Genomic DNA, 22,315 nt, shown 5'->3' on the forward strand with positions numbered 1-22,315 from the left:
AATGGGTGAATGACTGAATATAGTGGGAAGTGCTATGGTTAATTCTTCTAACTCAAAAAAAGCGCTATATAAGTATAGGCCATTTACCATAAGAAGGCGTTAGCTTGTCAAAATTTACATACTGGTTCTGGATGGTTCATTAAAATAAGTGGTCCTCCTAATTGTCAATCATTCCAGTGATATGTTTACGTAAGGCAGTCCTACATACTACTCTCCATTTCCTTTACAGGTGGTGAGTCTGACATAGTGCCAAAATTGCAAATCTTCTTTTGGGAAGAAAGCTTGTATGACCGATGCAAACAGCAACTTTTAAACAGAGAGTGCACGAGGAGAAATGGGCTTGTGCATGCTCTCACACATGTTTAATAGCCGTTCCCTCTCCAGGAGGGGTACAGGGTTGTGCATGTGCACTTATTTTTTAAAGTATTTTATTTTTAAAGTTTTTTTTAAAATGTGTTTTCAAATATTCGCATAAATCCTTCACTATACCTTTGACATTTAATTCCACATGCACCCTTTGGCTACATTCACACTGCAGGTCTTGATGCATCAATTTATGAAATCAGATTTTTTTCTTCAAGGTCATTCTACCACATAAATGCTGCCACCATCAGACTCCAGTATATGTTTTACATCACCAACTTAACGTTCCCCATGGAACCCCATACCACACAGCAGTTCACCGTTTACATAAGTAGTAAAGATGTCTAAATATCTGTTTTATTATAAGTGTCGATTATGGCAAGACAAGGAAATCCAAAAGAGAGTTGAATTATTTACACTGTTTTTGTGGAGTAGTCACTGCTGTGCTGGAGAGCTGTCTGTATGAATAAGTAGTCAGAAACTGAATGGAAATGTGAAAGTTGTAGAAAAATTGACATTCAGACCGCAGAATCTATTGGATTCTATTTGATATCTATCCAATTTGGCACATGTGGAAGTGGGACAAATCTGATTTTTTTGGAGGGGATAATATCCGAATTGGGCTGTTCTGACTACCATTAAAAGTCGGCTAACAGTCGGATATGGGCAAAACATTGGATTTGGGTCACATTTGCCTTTGGTACTAACTTCCAGCAATAATTTCCTAACAGATATCTAATGGACATTTTAGGGTGTAGCCAGGCTGTTGTTACCATAGGAACTATGCTAGTGTATTTGTTTCTCAGAACCTTTTGTTACTGTTCACCATTTGTGTGAAGAAGTAACACTTTGGTTACATATATGGGAGGAAACAAATAAAAACTTTGGAAAAGATAAACCTACCCTTAACATTGACTTTAGAGTGCAAGCACAGCAAGGAGAAATGTTGAAGAGACCGAGAAAATAACAGAATCTACTTTACCTCCTAAACATAGCTCTGACTTATATAGCTTATGTTTTTTTTTTTTTTTTTTGGAATAAAGAGCTGATGAATCATGGAGGCTTCAGTAACATCTTTAAATGCATTCTCATATATACTAGTACCTTGAATCTGCCAATAATAGTGCACAGTTTATCAACCGACTTACCAAACACACTGTGCGTAGGTGAGGATTCAAAAAGTGACAAAAGATGCAGGCACACACTTTTTTTTTTTGTTTACACTTTGAAAGCATCGTCTCTGGTTGACCACTTTATTAGGTTCCCTTTGTAGTTTTTGTATTTTATTGTTTAAACCCTAATTTTTGCAGAAGTAAACTGACAAAACCCGAACCTATTTTGCAAGGAAATACATGTCTTGATTTGTTGAAGGATCCCAAACTAATGAAGTACTGTAGAGCCTCATAAGAAAAGAATATAAAAAAATAGGAATGATACTAATGCAGACAATTTTAGTGAAGAAGGAAAAAAAGCTTAAGAGAATCGTGAACTATTGGTGTATAATGAAGCAAGGGCTCCTAAGCATTTCAGGCTGTGACCCCAAAATAACTACCAGAGCGAACCCGGCAAACTCCTTTTCCACTGCTTTGGTGACTCTCTCAAAATACTTTTCAGTAATTCATTCTGTGTTTATTTAAATCAAAACCAAAGTGACACAAGACACCCAAACAAATAGATTGTGGCTGTAAAAACACCAACACTAAAGAAAGAAGTTTAAACAAACATGATACAAGCTTCGTAATTATTAGCTTCTTTTCAAAACATGACGTGTCATTTAGACCTCAATAGTTCTAAACTCCAAAAAATCCTAAACCCTGCTTCTGCAATGATCATTACTTAGCAGGTAATCCAATTCAGGCTGTCCCTGCATCTCACACAGGATTAGAATGCAAATGATTTAAAGGACCTTCTGCCAAACACAGTTCATGCTTAGGGAAAATATGCATAATTTCCCAATCTGACCAAAGTTGATAGCTTCTAATGACTTTAGGTATGGGGAGAGGACCAAAATTCCCTAACATGGCCTTTTAAAGAAAACACATCACTCATGTGCAATTATGCAAACAAATCACTGAATCATGAATATGCATTCTCCCATTTCAAATTAAGGTAACAAAACCCACCCTAATGCTTCATAATAGTCTTAACCCTAGATTGTCAGACTTCTCCATAATCCTATTAAAAACATATGTTATACATGTTGTTCCCTCACACGGAAACAGAAAAAGATAATCTAATAAGCTTTTATATATATATATATATTAAGACTTCTTTTCTAATAAGAGGAGTGAGATATTTTTCTGTGCCTCTCCTTTAATAAAGAGGTAACATATACAGTCTTCCTCAAACGTACTATTATTGTGTCAAAGTGTTCCTAATTTAATGAGCACTACAGATCTAAACTATTTTAATGGGATCAAAATTAATAATAATAATAATAATGTAACTTTATTTATCTCACATTGGAGAAATTTACCTGTGCATCTAACCCTCCCCTCGGGGAAAACTCAGAACCTCAGGATTCCAAGCTCTATGCCCTAACCACTAGGCCACCACTCCTCCACTCAATTAGTATCATTAGTATCACAATATTCATTTGCTATAAATAAACTAGAGCCATTCCTCTGATATTTAGGTCTACAATAGCATAATAGCACAGCATCTGCTGCACATCCATGAGGTAAACTTCTCTTTCCATCACAGCCCAAAGATGCTCCGTTGGATGAGATCTCCTGACTTTGACAGCCGTTGTAGTACTACAGTAGATTGAACTGATTTGAGGTTTGTGGCATGTTCCATCATCTTGATCAAAGCAACCCTGAGAGGAATGGTGCACTGCATTTATAAGGGATAGGATAGATATGCAACAATACGACTGTGGTGATGGGCCATTGATACGATACACAGTTGAAACTACTGTAAAGGGCCAATATGCCTAGAGAAAATCCCCCATACTCTTTAAACGGTGTAAGGAGATCTATTCTGTATTTCATCTATTCAATGAAAAATGTGGTTTAAGCATATAGAAACACTCAATTTCAATTAAATAGCAAACAGAATGTGTGTCCTTAAGAAAGTTTGTCAAACACTACAACAGGAAGAGAAAATGCGACTGGACATCTCTATGAAATATTTTGTAGAAATTTACTAGTATTAAGATTCTGCAGGTAATGTTTCAATTAGACAAAGGAAAAGACAATGAGGTTTTGGTATTCCTCCATTCAAACCTTTGTCAAAGGGCTCGGTAAATCTTCGCCTGACTGGTCTGTCTGAACAGGATCTGGGAAAATCCATCACACACTGTCTAAATCTGATTGACGCTCCACCAGGGGCCTGCATAATTGAGTGCTGCTGTTGGCTCACAACACTGATCTCATACTAAAATGACTACACTTGTAAGGTGCTATAAATACCTGGCGCTGTTCCTCTCAATCAACAGTTTTCAAGTACTTCCTTAAACGAACGAAGATGTATGATAAAGAATAATGAGACAGGTAGGAATGCAAGTCTGTCAGTTCTAAACACAAAAGAGCTTTCAAAATCACATCCAATCAATCAAGCTGGAGTTAAAGCCTGGTTGTTGGTCCTCTGAAGCACCGCTGTGCACATACCAGCCGTAGCCATCAATAACTGCTGGAGCTACTCTGTGATTTAATGCACTCAGCTTTTAGGTATTTAAGGAAGAATGTGTTGCAGACTCTAGATAAAATGATTCTCACATACTGAGCATGACACCCTCAAAATTCTCTGCACGCCACAGATCTATGCTCACACACAAAAGGGAAAAACCATTTCATAACTGATTACTTGCCAGAAGAAAGTGACATAAAAGCCAGATTCAGACTGAATGGAGGACATTGTGCAGCAACTGCAAAGCTTTCAAACTAGACACCCACAAATCAGTTTCATGACAATTTATTTAGCAGTAACTCCTCTGCGTCTTTGCACAGGGGAAGACATGACGGAAGGTGAATGAATGTAATGAGGCCACTTAATGAGTCAGTCTGATAAAAGGGTATTCATTTTCTGTGTGCATTTTAAAATCTGTTTGAAAGTTTAACAATTAAAACACTTCAGAAAGAATTCACTGGTAATATAATTAATTAAAAACATCAATCAGAAAGGTTATGGTTATGGTTACGTTAATTGAAAATACTTTTGTGATGCTAATATATACAGTCCAATGTAAACGGAGTATCATGTTGTAGTAAAATATGTTTTTATTTCTTTTTTAATGTATAAAAAAAGAACTTCTAAAGATTGTTCACTCCTTGTTAATCCTCATTGAGTTTAATGTAAAACCCTCTTTTAATTGCCAATCATGTTCTTGCAAGGTTCCCTTGGTGTTTGATTCAAAGTTCTAAGGGCCGGATCTATCAAAGGTTTGCGTGTAAAAAAACGTGAGCAATTTCACTGCGCACGCTAAAAAATGTACAAACTGATCTATCAACAGCGTGCTAAAAGGATTTGGTCTTTAAAACGCGCCTCTTATCCATTTAGTACTTTTTCTGCAATGAATATGATATATGGGGCGTTTACACGCAAAAGTGCGTCTTGTGGGAGGAGAACATGTAAATATATTAATTTAGCACTCGCAAAGTGATTTATCAAACCTGAAAGCCTGACAAACCTGATAGCTAAAATTTCACTCTATATTTAACACGTTTCAAAAGAAGGTGCAAATGGTCTGTATGCGTAATTGCGCACACATGGCAGCGGTTATTGTCGCAAGAAGGAGACATCGAAATGAAGCAAGGAGACGCAGAGAACGCATTTTTTCCCTCCGTGTGAATATTTTTGGAATGAACGAGGAAACGATCATCAAAACATATCGTTTATCCAGCATTGCCATTTTGGAGCTGTTGGGGGAACTCCGAATGGATTTGGAGCCAGCCACAAGGAGGACCCACGCAAAACCAGATATCACAAAACTCCTTGCAACATTGGATCTCCCAATCTAGTTTTTCAAGAGGTGCTGTCTGGCGTTCTAAATGCCATGTCGCCCTGACGCCCTAACGGAGAAACCAGACCTCCCCCCTGCTCCTGTGGAGCAACATGCCAATGCTGCGGGGATGCGTACGCGCAGTAATCTCATCCACAGTCACTTCTTGTGAGCCATTTGGGATGTGCATTTTTCTACAGGCCAATACAAAACACCAGTTTTTTTTTTTTTTTTTTTACTGCAGTGAAGTAGAAATTCAGCCACATACCACCTTAGGGAAATAAAGGTTGCCAAAGTTTTTTCTTTATATATATATATATATATATATATATATATATACCACAAGGAAACCACGAGGAGATGGCAAGAAAGACTGCCACAGCTAAATACCTACAAAGAGTAAGGCAGGTCCTGAAAAGTCAGCTGAATGGGAAAAACAAGATCCACGCCATCAACACATATGCCCTACCAGTCATCAGATACCCCGCTGGTATAATAAACTGGCCAAAGGAGGAGATAGAAGCTACTGACATCAAGACGAGAAAGCTCCTCACAATGCATGGAGGGTTCCACCCCAAATCCAGCACCCTGAGACTGTACACCAAGCGTAGCAAGGGAGGCCGAGGGCTAGTGAGTGTCAAGACCACTGTCCAGGATGAAACAACTAAGATCCAGGAGTACATCAGAAAGATGGCCCCCAAAGACAAATGGCTTGGTGAGTACCTCAGGCAGGAGAAAACCGAAAGTGAGGACAAGAAAGAGGAAGGAGAACCATCATGGAGGGACAAGCCGCTGCACGGCGTATACCACAGACAAATAGAAGAAGTGGCTGATATCAAAAAATCCTACCAGTGGCTGGAAAAGGCTGGACTGAATGACAGCACAGAGGCACTAATCATGGCAGCACAAGAACAGGCACTCAGTACAAGATCAATAGAGGCCAGGGTCTACCACACCAGGCAGGACCCCCGATGCAGACTGTGCAAAGATGCCCCTGAAACAATACAGCACATAACAGCGGGGTGTAAAATGCAGGCAGGAAGTGCATACATGGAACGCCACAACCAGGTAGCTGTCATAGTGTACAGGAACATCTGCCATGAGTATGGGCTGGAAGTCCCAAGGTCAAAATGGGAGACACCTCCTAAGGTAGTTGAGAATGACCGAGCTAAGATCCTATGGGACTTCAAGATCCAGACTGACAAACAGGTGATGGCTAACCAGCCAGACATCGTGTTGATCGACAAACAGCAGAAGAAGGCAGTAGTGATAGATGTGGCAATCCCAAGCGACAGCAACATCAAGAAGAAAGAACACGAGAAGCTTGAGAAATACCAAGGACTGAAGGAGGAGCTAGAAAAGATGTGGAAAGTAAGAGCAGCAGTGGTGCCAATGGTAATTGGAGCACTGGGGGCTGTGACCCCCAAACTGGGAGAGTGGCTACAGCAGATTCCAGGTAAAACATCAGAGGGCTCTGTCCAGAAGAGCGCAGTCCTAGGAACAGCTAAGATACTGCGCAGAACTCTCAAACTCCCAGGCCTCTGGTAGAGGACCCGAGCTTGAGGATGACACATACCACCCCACGAGGGTTGAGAAAACAGTTTTTATATATATATATATATTTTTTTTTTTTTTTTTTTTTTTGGGGGGGATTTAAATTTCTTAATGCCATGGTTCAGCCCCTTGCGCAAAATTCCCGTTTGTTAAATGCAAATTATTGCACGCAAAATTGGATCTTGATAAATCCGGCCCTAAGTCTTTTACAAACAATGTTACCAAATTAATGTAGATTCTTTATTTTAATAGTACCAAAGATGATAATAATCCTTTTTCAAGAAGGTCTATGGATTTTATAATTTAATCATTTAGACATTTTAACCTTCCTCAGGTGGAACTACAGAGTAAGGGTTTGTTTTATTTCAAAATACAGTATAAAAGCAGTTTAGTAATTTTATCTCTGGCTTTACTTGAGAGTCTAATGAAATTAGTAAAAATGAACTTGGGCTCATAGTAAATTACATTTTGTGGACAAAATTATACAGATCAACAATAATAAAAAAAAGCCTAGCTCTGTAGATTTGAACTAGGAAATAGAGGTGTTTAATAAACCACCAACATAGGTTTTTTTGAAGGTGGCTATTGAATATTTCCATTGATAATTATAATCAATTCCTAATAAAAGCAGAATGTCTAAGAAATACATGCAGATTAATTTATGTTTAAAATTATCCACAGTGAACATCTGAATATTGATTCAGAAATGTGTTTACTTTAGTAATACAGCTCCAAGGTTAAAAAAAAAAAGATCTTTATTATTCATCCAGTCTGGAGAATTAGGAAAACAGGATGTAAATTTAACTGACACTCAACAAGATTTGTTTTAGATGCATGTTGGAAAAAGCTACAGGCTGTTTTAAGATGTAAATGTAGTCTTTATTCCCCCCATTTTCTTCTATTTCTGGAATCTGAGCATCTGAATTAGGCTTCATCAAATGTTGCATTCATATTTTAAGTTTATTTATTATGTCCATGCCTTACATACAAAAAAACGTCAGTGAAGACATTGCCATATAGAAGAAACTCTGGATATTTCTGGCTAATGAAAATAATTCTTCCCTAACTAGAGACTTTTCTTTCATCCTTTTAATTATTTAGCCTCAGCAATGAGGATTATTTCTTTTCTTTCAGATCTGTCTCTAAAAATGGCAACTGTCTCATTATGATTTTAATAGGCTTCTTACAAGAAGAATGATGGGAGATGATAGATGACCGGATAGGTAAAAGGAATGTGTTTCCACTGAACTTACATTGCTATTTTTGGGGACATACTTTTACTATCTTGAATTATTTTGTGTCGCAAATGAAAGGCCCCATAGTAATTTAAAGAATTCAACAGTTATTCAGCCAAAAAAGCTTTAGCTGAAAGCAGTATGTTAATGATATAAACTATCAAAAAGACATTATAATCCTTAAAAAAGAGTTCACAACAATAATTCTGCTGTATATAATTTCATCTCATTTTAAACACAATGCTTTATTTCTGATACTGAATTTGACTCTAAATGACCTTCAGTTGGAAACAAATCTGCTTCAAAAACAGCATAATCAAAGGTCTTTAGGCTCAGAGGCCCTGTTTAAGGTTTGTTTGAAGAAAACAATGTCCAAACATGATAGTGAGCACAAAAATGATCTACCCACTGGCCATTGCTAGACTTACTTAGTTGACATGGAGAAAGACAACAGACCCATCATATTAAGTGTGGTTGCATTCATGAATATGCAGAACATGATGATCATCTGAACATTTGAAGGAGGATTTGAAAATGTAACTACCTAACTTATTTATTAAAGATTAAACATATTGCAGGTGAAGCTCTGCATTTATATCTACTGTGGAAGGTTGAGAATCAGATGCAAACTTGCACGGGTAGAATTGTCATTGGCTTTTGTAGCAAGAAGGAGGCACCACAGAAGGTGAGTATTCCATTTGCATTGCATCATATTTAGACTGTCAGAAACTAAAACAATAGAGACAGATAATCTGTCAACAAATTATGTTTTGGGCCAAAAAACTCCTAGCATCACTACATTATCTTGCTTTTAAATTGACCATTGCAGCACACTGCTTCAGTTAGTGGCATCTTCCATTTAAGTTTTTCTTGTGTGCTGTCCAACTTTGTCAGGATATTTTAAAGGTGGGGGCCACCTTCCAAGGGTTCCTTCTTATTTTATTAATGATCAGATCAAGGGAAAAATTAGCTAACAACAAGTCTGTATTTTTAAATAAAAAGAATAATTCATGTAAAGCAGTCATGAATATGAAGGCATTCTTTTCTTATAGTGAAGCTTCTCTGAGGTAATCAGTGGTAAAATCTGTTATTTTCATAAACTAATTACCTTATCATCTTTAATAAAAGAAAAAGAAAACATTAGCGTGTTTAGGATGTCTGGGAGATGATGTGATGAATATTTCCAAATTACGTTGCCTTTAGAAATTAAATCAGTAAATTTGACAGGTTTCAACAGAATAATCCAGATGCCAGAGCCTCCATGTTTGTGCCACACAGTCATTCTATAGGCTGATCCCCCTTTTTTTTTTGTAATTCCTAAACCAATGGAGGGGGTCTTTTCCATATTTGTCTGTCTGCATCTTCTCCACATTACTTTTCATACTTGTGATGCATGAGCAGTACTGTTGCAAATTTTGGTGCCTTTGGGATATTCATATTAAATTTACACTCCCCCCCTTAAACTTATGAGACTGCTTGTAGTGCATACATATACAAGATCTTCATTTAAATAGGACAGACCACTTTAATAGGAGTAGTATTTAACCAAACCAAACTTATTAGATATCCTCCAACATCCCTACTAAGGCAGTGCAATTTTATGTTGGCACAAAAATAGCAAAATTATTTGCACAAAAAAATAAGTACTTCTCATCTGCAATGAGGCCCTAACAGTTTTGTGTTTTTCAGTAATATAGTACTTCAACCAATTGACATAGCCACAATCAAATAAAGGATTAAAGATATATTAAGTAACTGTGCTTTAAAGTATACCCAGGGTTAAGGCTGTTAGTATGATATACTTTAATTTGCACACCGATTTATTTGATAAAAGACACAGATATATGTATGGAGTAAAAAGTGTAAAGCTAAGATTACTTACATTTCGGTTACCTTTGGGAGAAGTCTTACAGTTCTCCTGGTATTTCATTTCAGCATTAAAAGGCTATGTTGAATTTTTCACCACTAAGGACACATCTAATGAAAAATAAGAAAACCATCTTTTCACTGTATTCACATTGAGAGAGTTGTGGTTGAATTTACTTCTTACAGCTTCATGAAAACATTTTGTGGTTGGGTTTTTTTTTCCATTCCACTGAAATAGGATCGTATATTGCAGTCTGCAATCAAATCAGATGGAAAAAGTATTTTACTAACAAGGGTTCGAGTTTTCAACTGTTTATTTCTGTTTCTTTTGTGCTGATACCAGAGGTGCATAATATAAAATTATTGCCATCACCCTTTCCCCAATACAAACGAGTCAGTCATCTCTGGTATATGAAAGCAAATCAAACACAAATACTTTTTTAAATGAAATTTTCAGAAGAAAACAAATCAACTTTTGATAGAATTATTTAGATTGAGCTTTACCTCCTAGCTGCCCTTCCTCAATTCTATCCCTTCACTTTTTGCATGTTCAACAGTAAGAACACCAGCCAGGTTAGGAAAGGAGCTCCGGATTCTGGATTTAGCTTAGCAGAATCCAACAGCCTTCAACCCTGCAGACAACACTATGCGATTGTCAAATTGGGACTACAGCCTTGTAGAAACGAACTACAAAAAACAAAAAATATTTTAATGTTGCTAACAGATGACGCTTTCCATTGGAATACCCAAAACAAATGAAGGTGACGACATTTACATGTGGCACAGAGTACATGTTATATAAAAATGCATTTTCTGTTAAAATCCATGTGATGGGCCATGTTTGTAAGGTCTGTCGGTATAGAGGGACGGCAATGGATGTCAGCAGGTCGTTATGCTAAATCAATAGATGCTTCTTGTCCTTGCTTCTTCCAAACTGTCAGGACTATATTTGGATAGTACTAATTATAATGGCCACTGTAGATGCTCTTCTGTTGTGGTGCAAGTGTCTTCACCGATTTGTGGTGTTAGGATTGAGCGACAGTCACCCACCATTGCTTAAACTCTGGATAGTCATAAATGCTGCATGGTCAGTGTTTATTTAAAACTCCTGACAACATGTTTTCTTCTGCCAATGTTCACCCCCATACTTTAATGTCACTTACGGTGGTTTATTTACGACCTAAAGGCCCATCAGTGTTCTTAGCTTAATTACTAAAGGGTTTTGTGTAATCACTGATGGAAGCTTCTGGATACTGCAGAGAAAGATTGGCAGAGAGAAAAGAAAGGTGGGCATAAAAGTGAGAGCTGATATCTGGGTGAGTGAGAACGAAATGAGAGGAAAACACACAAGGGAGGCTGAAAGACAATTAAGTTTTATCTGCATAAAGTAAAACTGTAATGGCTATAGGAATCGAAGAGTTATTATAAAGCTATATAAATGCATTATTCCACAATAATAAACAAAACAAAAGTAAACAAAATAGATTGATAGCTGTTTGAGGTTTCACAGTTATCTGATAGCTAAAATATGTACAGAAATTAGGAGTGTTACAATGTATTTCGTTTACAGGATACAGTATCTGATTTATGAGAACAAATTACTTTTAAACTTTGTAAAATCATTTTTTTTAGTCAGAAACAGACTAAACTATTAACTCTTTTAAAAGATCTGAAATTGTTGCTGAATGACCAGTCTGGGTTTCATCAATGGGCATCTTCACATATTAGCATATATAGCTAGAGCTGAGAAATGGCTGCCTACGGTGCTCTGTGAATTCCCTATTCCCTCATTCCATTTAATTTGCTTGTATCTTAGCAGGACAACAGGCTAAAAAACTGCTGATTTCAAATGAAATGTAGATTGTTTTTTAAATCGTATTTACCCTTTGATTTTCCTCTTTAAAGTTTTTCTGAAGGATTCAGAGTCTGGAAGGTAGATTTAAAAAACAAGATATGATATAGGGAGGTAAACGGACGAATCCAGTAAAGAAACAATAATAACCTAATAATCTTAAGTACAGGGGTGATTTGAGAAACAGATGGCAAACTGGTGAGAATATTCAGGAGTCACCAAGGGGTAAAGGACTGAGGGACATGAGTAAATTAGTAAATTAGTACAAGTAGCTACCAGTTCCTGTTCCTTCACCTTTCACTGGGTCAAACGTAAGATCCTATCATTGATAGGAAAGGAACTCATGAGTGTAGTGCAGAATCTGGACAGCTTTTAGCCTACAGATGTCACAGCTCACAACAGAGGACCCATTATTCAAGGCAAGACAAACAGTGGGATTACTCAAAAAGTGTTTTTTCAAAAACAGGTCTGTGGTAACAGTTGGACAATCTGTCCGCCTGTTTATCCATCCATCCATCCATCCATCCATCCATCCATCCATCCATCCATCCATCCATCCATCCATCCATCCATCCATCCATCCATCCATCCATCCATCCATCCATCCATCCATCCATCCATCCATCCATCCATGATGTGCCCAGAACACCTCACCAGGGAGGCATCCATCCATCCATCCATCCATCCATGCATGCATGCATGATGTGCCCAGTACACCTCACCAGGGAGGCATCCATCCATCCATCCATCCATCCATCCATCCATCCATCCATCCATCCATCCATCCATCCATGCATGCATGCATGATGTGCCCAGAACACCTCACCAGGGAGGCATCCATCCATCCATCCATCCATCCATCCATCCATCCATCCATCCATCCATCCATCCATCCATCCATCCATCCATCCATGCATGATGTGCCCAGAACACCTCACCAGGGAGGCATCCATCCATCCATCCATCCATCCATCCATCCATCCATCCATCCATCCATCCATCCATCCATCCATCCATCCATCCATCCATCCATCCATCCATCCATCCATGCATGCATGCATGATGTGCCCAGAACACCTCACCAGGGAGGCATCCATCCATCCATCCATCCATCCATCCATCCATCCATCCATCCATCCATCCATCCATCCATCCATGCATGCATGCATGCATGCATGATGTGCCCAGAACACCTCACCAGGGAGGCATCCAGAGGGCATCCTGAGCAGATGCCTACTGTAAGCAACCTGAAATGGCTTCTTCTACATGAAGAAGCAGTGGCTCCACTCTGAGTCCACTCCACCCTGCAGAGAAAACCAATTTCAGCCGCTTGTATCAGGGAATCTTGTCTTTTTGGTCAAGACCCAAAGCTCATGACCATAGATAAGGGAATGTAGGTTGACTGGTAAATCAAGAGCTTCGCCTTTCAACTCAATTTTCTCATCACTATGACAAACTAATATAACTCTGCTGCAGCACCAATCGGCCAATTGGAGAAGATGTAAAGAGTCATGATCCTGACCCCTCTGGGTCAAAACCATGGGCTTCGCACTCAGCTCTGAACCACTCTAGCAAGAGCTATTGGTCACATAATGATGAAGATAACAGAAGCACGTCATCTGCTAAAAGTTGAGACCCAGGCCACCAAAATAGATCTCCTCAACACCTTGGCTGTGACTATAAATTCTGTCCATAAATGTTATGAATAGAATCACTGACAAAAGGTAACTTTGGCAAAGTCCAAATCTTTCTCGAAACAAGCTCAACTTACTACCGACCAAACTCTAATAAAGGTCATACGGGGCCCTAAGAGCCCGTATCATACGTACATATATGTTGGTAACTCAAAACTCCTGGAATATCCCCCATAGGACAGGTCAAATGTCTCCTTAAAGCCCCAACTGCAAACTGCAATGAATGTTCTAAATGCATAAAACAGATCGATACATGGAAGTTCCATAATTTTATATCCATTTGAATAAAAACAAAATTTAGGTAACAATCTTTGGACCAAAGGAGGAGAGGTCTAGATCGAGCACGCAACTTCCGCTACTACAGCTAAAAACCACTGAATATAGTCAAAATCCAGTGTGATGATGGACTCAGACCTTAACCTTCAGAGGCACATAAAGGCAGCTAGACTTTTATCACCTCAAGAACATTTCCAGGATTAAAGGACTAATGTCCGAGCAGGACCCAGAAAAACAGAATTGACTACTGCAGCAATGTCTTCATAGGTTTGTCTAAAAAGTCCATAAGACAGCTGCAGCTGATTGTAAACTCTGCTGTCCGTGTTCTAACAAGAACTAAGAAAGTCTATTTCAATATTCTACTCTGTACACCCAGAACTAGAACCAAACACAGCCTTTCACTCCCTTAGGTCAGCTGAGTATTTGGTACTAAGTGCCAAAGACAAAACGCAAGCTCAGAGGGGACAGTGCTTTTTCTGTCGCAGCCCCTAAGTTTTGAAATGACCTTTTTTTGAATTGATTCAAGGGTCTATATAAGATTCCACCATCTTCACTTTTCTGTGGCCACTTAAAGCTGGCAAGATGATGTCATCCTTTCTGTCATATGACCTGGATTATTTTTTTCTCCTATTTATACATTTCTATGAAACGACTGGGAGCCTATATTAATCATTGTTTGTATAATCTGTCTATTGTAGTGCTTTCGCTTTTGAAAATAACATAAAATGTTTTTGACAGATTTTTGTGAGTTAAATGTGTCTTTATCTTCACTCTCCATTACAACAGCACCGTTTTTAAGTTTTTAAGTAAAGGACTCCCTTGTATAGTTGCACACACAAAGGGAATTTTGATACTTTATCCTTCAAAGACCTCGCAATAATTAGAGAATTATAATTTCTATAGAAATATTAGAAGTAATGCTAAAAAAAACTTGAACAGTATAATGAATGCAATACAATTTGTTTTTAACTGTGGGATATAATATTTGTATATATTGCATGCAATAAAACTAAAGTTTATTTGGAATATTCATATATTGTACTTACATATATTTTATAGTGTGTATAATGCTGATCTGTTGCTCTAGAAGCAACTTACTTCCAGTCTGCAGCAATAAGGCTCGTCTCAATCAACCTGCCAAAGCAATAAGCCAAGCACATATTCCCTTAGAGCCCCAGGCCTTAAACCCAATAAACTGAAAGGAAAGCCTAATGAAATGGATGATACAGAGGGAGCATAAGCTAGAGTCAGAAATCAATGAAAAGGAGCGATGTTCTGTCTGCTGGATACAGAATTTGTAGTTGGAGACCATAAACTTTGGAGCATCCATCCAGGGAAAAACACAAAACAAAAACTGCAACTTTTTTGTTGTGGATATTTTAATTTAAAATCAGTGAGTTTCTGTGTTTCTTCCATTTCACCTTGGTCAAATTGATGTTTCCATCCTAGAATCCACAATAATCATTTATGTTATGATTACCTGTGTTTCATTGGGTTTGTTGTTATTCTTTGAATAGAGACTCACACAATTAATGCTGAAATTTTGAGAATCCATCTCTTACTGTGATTACAGTTGTCTACCTATAATACATTTTTTTTAAAATATTTTTAAAAGATTGATGTGTTTGATAATTAAAACAAAATAGTTTTTCCTCCAGCTGGAATGCCCTTTTATTTTAAAATGTCAACATTTTCAGCATTAAAAATAGTATAAATCCTTTAGAACAATAACTTATGGAAATACTAAATCCTTTTTGATTAAGTTCAGTAAACGAATCAATAAATATTTCTCACAATTTTGACTGCATAATGTTAAATTATGCATTAAAGAGGTTTGTCGTATATACAGTTCAGACATATGTAACTCAAAGTGTTTAGACGGTTGAACATAGTTAATCATTTTCCATAAAAATGAGGGTATTGCCCTTTAAATTTCAGTTGTATTGAGATAGAATCACAGTGTTCCTCTGCTAGATCACTGGTCAGCAACCTGCAGCTCCTCAGCAACAAGTATCTCTTTGGTTCACTTAATATATAAAATGATAAACTATTGTCCCGTCTCTTTCATTTTCTTTTTTTCTTTTGCTCTGTGTCCCCATAAAAAAACTTTTACCCCAACCTGGTAAATTTGGTTCAGAACCACCAATGTGTACTCCTAAACTTGAAAAGGTAAAACATTTTGGTTTGTTAATAACAAAGTGAAGAAGGGGAAACAAAGACTTGAAAAGTGTACCATACAGTGTAAAGGAATGCATTTATCTTCAATAGAATTGATTATTGAAGCAGTGTATTCACAGGTCTGCCTAAAAAGTCGACCAGGCAGCTACAGCTAATCCAGACTGCTGCTGCCTACGCCCTCAACAAAACCAAGAAAGTGGAAGTCTTTTCACTGTATATAAGAGTATAGACTTTAAAATACACCTGTCAGTCTGTAAATCCCTGAATGGCTTAGCTCAAAATACATTACAGACTTGTTGTCGGTCGATCAACCACCAAGACCTGTCAGGTCTTTCAGTTCAAGTATTCTGCATACCCAGTTTTACTTATTTTTTCTCCAATAATCTGGAATAAACTCCCAGAAAAGTGTTAGTGCTGAACCATAAATTGCTTAAAATTACGTTTAAAAACATGCTAAAATCTGTTTAGAGTAGGCTTTGTGCTACACAGACATATTGAGTTTAAATTTCTAGTGCAACTTTCTTTTAATTAATTATCAATCATTTAATTATTTAAAAAAAAAAATCTTGCTACTGTAGGAATTTTGGGTTTTCATGAGCTGTATGCCAAAATCATTCGTATTAAGTAAATAAAAGACCTGCAATATTTCAGTTAGTGTGCAATGGATCTGAAATATATGAATGTTCAAGTTTTATCATTACATTATGGAAAATAATGAACTTTATCACAATATGCTAATATTTTGAGAAGGAACTGTATAGGAATAATTCTTTACTTTATGCATGTAATAAAATCCATTCAGATTGGATTTAACTATTTAAGTTCTTTATACACATTTCCCTCCATCCATACATTCTCTTCAGGTTCTGACATCAACTTGCAGGATGATGACTCTTAAAAGGGGCCTGTTCTATAACCTCCCCTTTACACCCCTACAGGAATCTGGGGGACCCCAAGTTCTTCCAAGTCCAGACAGGATATAACAGGGATGATGGAGATCTCTATACTGTCTTTAGAGCTGAGTTCAGCTTCACAATGGAGGAAGTTAATTTCTTTTCGCTTCACACGAGTCATTTGATCTGCAAAAACATGAAGAAGAATACTATAGTACATGAAGAATAATATAGTAGCAGACGGTGATAGTGCCCACTACTGTAGATCCATGCCTAAAATATGGATTTATCTCATGAGTTAACATCCGCCGCTGCCATGTTGTTTTCAGGGTTATCACCTGAACATACTTGCTCACATGCAATTTAAAGATTTTCATTGTTTTTGTTTTTAAATAGAAATACCACAATTGTGAAACAATATTGTCGAATATTTAGCAAAATATCAACACAGTTTTGCACAAATTTGGAATGTAAATGTAACGTTGTTCATTTTCTTAATCTGCTATAGCCAGCATTTTAATTTAGTATTTATTTTTTTTGCTTAGCTTCTTTTATATGTATTGTAGTTAATTCAGTCCATATTACTTTTCTCTTTTCCTTCCTTAATTACTTGCTGTTCTCTTATTTCTACTTCCAGGCTCCCCAATCAGTTGCTCAGCCTTTTCTCTGCAGTGAATCCCATTCGTCCCACCTGTGCCTCCATATCACCTTGACCTCTTTGACCTGTGAAGGAATGTCTTCTCACCTTTACCCTTTATAAAAACAGTTTCTAACTCCCCTATCAGAGCTTTACTTGGCCCACATCTAATATTGGAAGAATGAGTCTAAAGTAGGCGACGCTATGGATGCATGTACAAGATGGAGCCACTTGTATAGCCCATAGCAACAGAGCTACTAATGTCAGTTTTTCTGTGTGACACCATAATAACTATTGAGCCCATGTCAACACTGATTAAAACTGAAACTCCGTACACTTGTCATACATGCCTTTTATCATTCTCTGCATCTGATTCCTTTTTAAACTGAAACATAACGGGTAAATTGTAAAGTGGCCCATGCCAACTTACATTAACAGAAATATTTTCCTCCCAATAAATCTGTGGGAAATTCATTCATGTTGCAAATTTCTGTGATGCAAGTACATGACTTTGTTTTTTCCACAATTCAGTCTAATTTAATTTGATTTAGTTTTAGCTATATGAAAAGATGAACATATATTGTACATCCTTTGCTCATTGCACCACATGCTGGGTCAAAGGAACTAACAGATGTAAAATATAATATTAAAATCTAAGAAAAATATTGTATGTATACAGTAGCAGATCCAAATGATACAATAATCCAATGTAAATTATCAGCCATCCAGGTCATGGCAACCACAAAACAGGCTTAAATTGAAAGTCCGGGTTGCTACCAATTTAAGCCAGTTATGTTGAATTTTTACAGTTAATACCTAATTTATTACTTCCTATATTTGAGCAGAAACGGTCTAAAAAAGCAGATTGAAGAAAGACAAGCTACTCACACACACTCCATGTTAATCTGTAGGGACTGATAACTACCAGCTTCTTCCTGCAAGAAGATGATAGGTACTTTTGACAGCTGCTGTCTGCATAATGACTCCTTAACTGGAACCAGTAGGCAGTAAATGTTTTACTGTTCGCTCTTTTCCTCAAAGCAAGAAACTGTTGGATGCATTTGTCTGACCTAAACATTATTAGACATTTTAATGAGGAAAAAAAGAAACATCTTCATAAAAGGTCAGAAGCATAACAAAATTTACATTTTACATGCTTCACCCTCCCATTATTCTCTGATATTTTCATTACAGCTTTGCCTCCCAGAAGATCATTTTCAAAAAATGATTGACCAAGTTTGAGTCAGGCTTTTTTTTTTCTTATAAGTTATATTTATAAGTGTTTATTGAATATATTGTTCTGGCCTGTCAAGGGGGAGCATAATATGCAAGCCTTTTCCCACAAGTTTTAAGCACCTCTAGTAATACATTTTAAAAGGTTATGATGTTTTATTTACATCCATCCATCTTCTTGTGCTTGTCCATCAGGGTCACTGTGGACCTTGTGCCTTTCTCAGCAGTCTTTGGGCGAAAGGCAGCGTACAATCTGGACAGGTGGCCAGTTCAAATAAATAAACCGAGACACGCTCAACTTTTAAACCCTAGGAAATCACTATAAAATGAAAAAATAAATAAATAAAATTATATATATATATATATACATTCTAGCTACTTTAAATGCTGTTGGACCATGTCCGTCGATGAAAGATGAGATTGGCCTGGCTTTGATCTCTACTTTTCATTTAGAAAGAGTACTTGGCTCAGTCCAAGGGCCGGATTTATCAAGATCCAATTTTGCGTGCAGTAATTTGCGCTCGCAAACTGGAATTTTGCGCGAGGGGCTGAACCATGGTTTGCGGGTGATTTAACAAGAGCGATTGCGTAACTGGTGGCAGGTGCAAAACTGTTGGAGACGCCCTATTTAAATGATGGTTTTGCGCGTTTGGTGGTTTGCGGCATGGCGAGTTTGGACAGCAGAAAGCGCAAAAGGAAATTCGACCCCATGGAAATGGAGGTGTTGGTGGATGAAGCCAACAAACATTTAAGTGAACTACAGTAAAAAAGTGTGACTGTCACACAGAGGAACGCTATATGTGAACAAATCTGTAATAAAGTAAACGCTGTTGGTGAAACCTTGCGAACAGTGGATGAAGTAAAAAGAAGATACCAGGATATTAGAAGGCGAACCAAAGAAAAACTGGCATATAACAAAACATCTGCGAACAAAGCAGGAGGGGGCACAGTAGATAAGATGCCTCTGACCAGCATTGAGGAACAAGTACAGCTGACGCTCTGTGAGGAGCAAATCACTGGAATTGCAGCTCAAAAATGGCAATGCTGGATAAACGATATGTTTTGATGATCGTTTCCTCGTTCATTCCAAAAATATTCACACGGAGTGAAAAAATGCGTTCTCTGCGTCTCCTTGCTTCATTTTAATGTCTCCTTCTTGCGGCAATAACCGCTGCCATGTGTGCGCAATTACGCATACAGACCATTTGCACCTTCTTTTGAAACGTGTTATTTATAGAGTCAGATACCGTAAGCAAAATTGCTTTCAGGTTTGATAAATCACTTTGCGAGTGCTAAATTAATATATTTACATGATCTCCTCCCACAAGATGCACTTTTGCGTGTAAACGCCCCATATTGCATATTCATTGCAGAAAAAGTACTAAATGGATAAGAGGCGCTATTTAGCACATTTTAAAGACCAAATCCTTTTAGCACGCTGTTGATAGATCAGTTTGTAAATTTTTTAGCGTGCGCAGTGAAATAGCTCACGTTTTTATACACGCAAACCTTTGATAGATCCGGCCCCAAGAGTTCCCGCCCTCCCTTGGACACAACTGTAAAGCTCATGCAGTGAAAGACTGTTGCACCTTAGGAGCGCCTTCTCACATTCTTCCTCCCTGCTACCATTAAACTATCTTCATTGCTTCCAACGTGTCCACTGATTGTGTTCAACCATGGTTTAGTAGCACAGTTTCTTTATCTGATCAAAACATTTTTATTTTGTGCATATGGTTAGGTGCCTCTTTCTACTCTACTCTATATGGATTTTAGTACACTGCAAAAACAGTCTAGAAATAAGTAAAGATTTCTTAAATTAAGTGTATTTACCCTTAATTTGAGTAGGTAAGTAAGAGGATTTGCCAATGGAATGAGTATTTTTACTCTTAAAATAAGATAATTAGATAAAATTCACTTGAAATAAGAAAATGCAATTGTTTTTTCTTATTTTAAATGTAAATAGTCTTGTTCTATTTGCAAAGTGTCTCACTTACCTCCTCAATTCAAGAAGAAATGCACTGATTTTAAGAAAAATTGACGTATTAAGATTGACATTTTTTGCAGTGTACATGTTTTTTTTTTCTCTTTATCCAGGCAACAGTTAACTGTTATTTGCACATTGTTTTGACCTGCCCTGTAAGTCTATTTTTTTTCCTTATATATAATCAAGCTTATTGCACAGTTTTTTTTAATCCTTCCAATCCGGCAGCTGTTTTTATTTTATTCTAAACTTCAACATTTTCACCTGAATATGCCTTTTTTAAATAGTTTCTCCAAAGAAGTATTGTGATGTGGCCACAGGTTGGGGGAGTCAGGGAACTAAGATGAAATGTTATTGGAGGGGTCAGTTTTTTTTGCAAAGGAGCCAGGCTTTAAGGAAAAGCAACCCCTGGAAAATGGCAAACAGAAAATACCAGGCTCTTAAAAGATTAAACGAAAACTTAAGCTAGGGGAACGCCACTTCGTTACAAACCAAACCAAGACCAGATTTTATACACTTTAAATACTTCTGGCAAGAAAACAGCCATCACTTTAATCCACTCAGAACACAACATAAACCTAGCCTTCACAAATGCTGTGAAATGGGCTACTGGCAACAAAACCAGCTCATCTCACAGCACTATATTCTGATTGCCAAGCACAATCAGCTGTTCCCTCCTGACTGAAGGAACAATAAACAGAAATCTGAAAACTTAGGAGGGAGAAGAACCTGCAGAAACTGCTGCCTTAAACATGTAGGACAACAGTTTAAATTTTTAAACTTTGTTATTTTCAAATAGTTTAGTCTTGTGTGCACCAGGATGCAGCAGACAAATGCTAATCTACCGCCATCTGCTGGTTAGTACCTGCAATATTTTCTGATTATAAATTTTAAAACTGAAGCAGTTTTGTACATGAAAAGAAATAAAAAACTTCTATTGTCCTTGATTTGCTTACATGTTAAAACTCAACATACATAAAATGGTTGAAAGCCATTATATAAAAAAGAGGTTCTTAGATTTATCTGAGGCTGGGTCTGTTTCTGTGTTCTCTGACTTTTGTCCATATGGATGCTGACCTAAAGCACACTTCATGAGCTACAATTTTACACTTTATGTTATCACTGAAGTCCTTATTATTTTTTTTTCCACTACTGTGTTGTTTCACTGTGGAAGTCCATATTGGTCTTTAGAGGGAATAATTGATCATCTGCAGTCCTAAAAGAAATCTACAAATCTTGAAAGCATAAACAACTAATTCACAGTCTGCCTTTACGCTTTCACAAAGCAGCCTTTTCAGGCACCATGAGAGCCTTCAGAATCTGCACTACCATATGGGGTGTTGACGCATTGCAGGAAACTACACTGCATGACAAGCCTTTCTTGTTAAAATAAATTAGACTATTGGGTTAAAAAGCAAACTACCCAATTAGGGAATAGGTGAATGGATGTGTAGCTGCTTATTAGCAGCACTGTTGATGCCCCCTTTCCTTTCTGTAGGATTATGACACAAATCTTATACAGAGTACTGGCCTTAAAGAAAAGAAGAAATCAAATTAGAGGCACAAGGACACAACTCAACTAATTTGGTGTCCATGACAGACAGCTTAAAC

This window comes from Cyprinodon tularosa, unplaced genomic scaffold (assembly GCF_016077235.1).
Source record: "Cyprinodon tularosa strain WSP-4 unplaced genomic scaffold, ASM1607723v1 ctg66, whole genome shotgun sequence".
Classification (NCBI taxonomy): domain Eukaryota; kingdom Metazoa; phylum Chordata; class Actinopteri; order Cyprinodontiformes; family Cyprinodontidae; genus Cyprinodon; species Cyprinodon tularosa.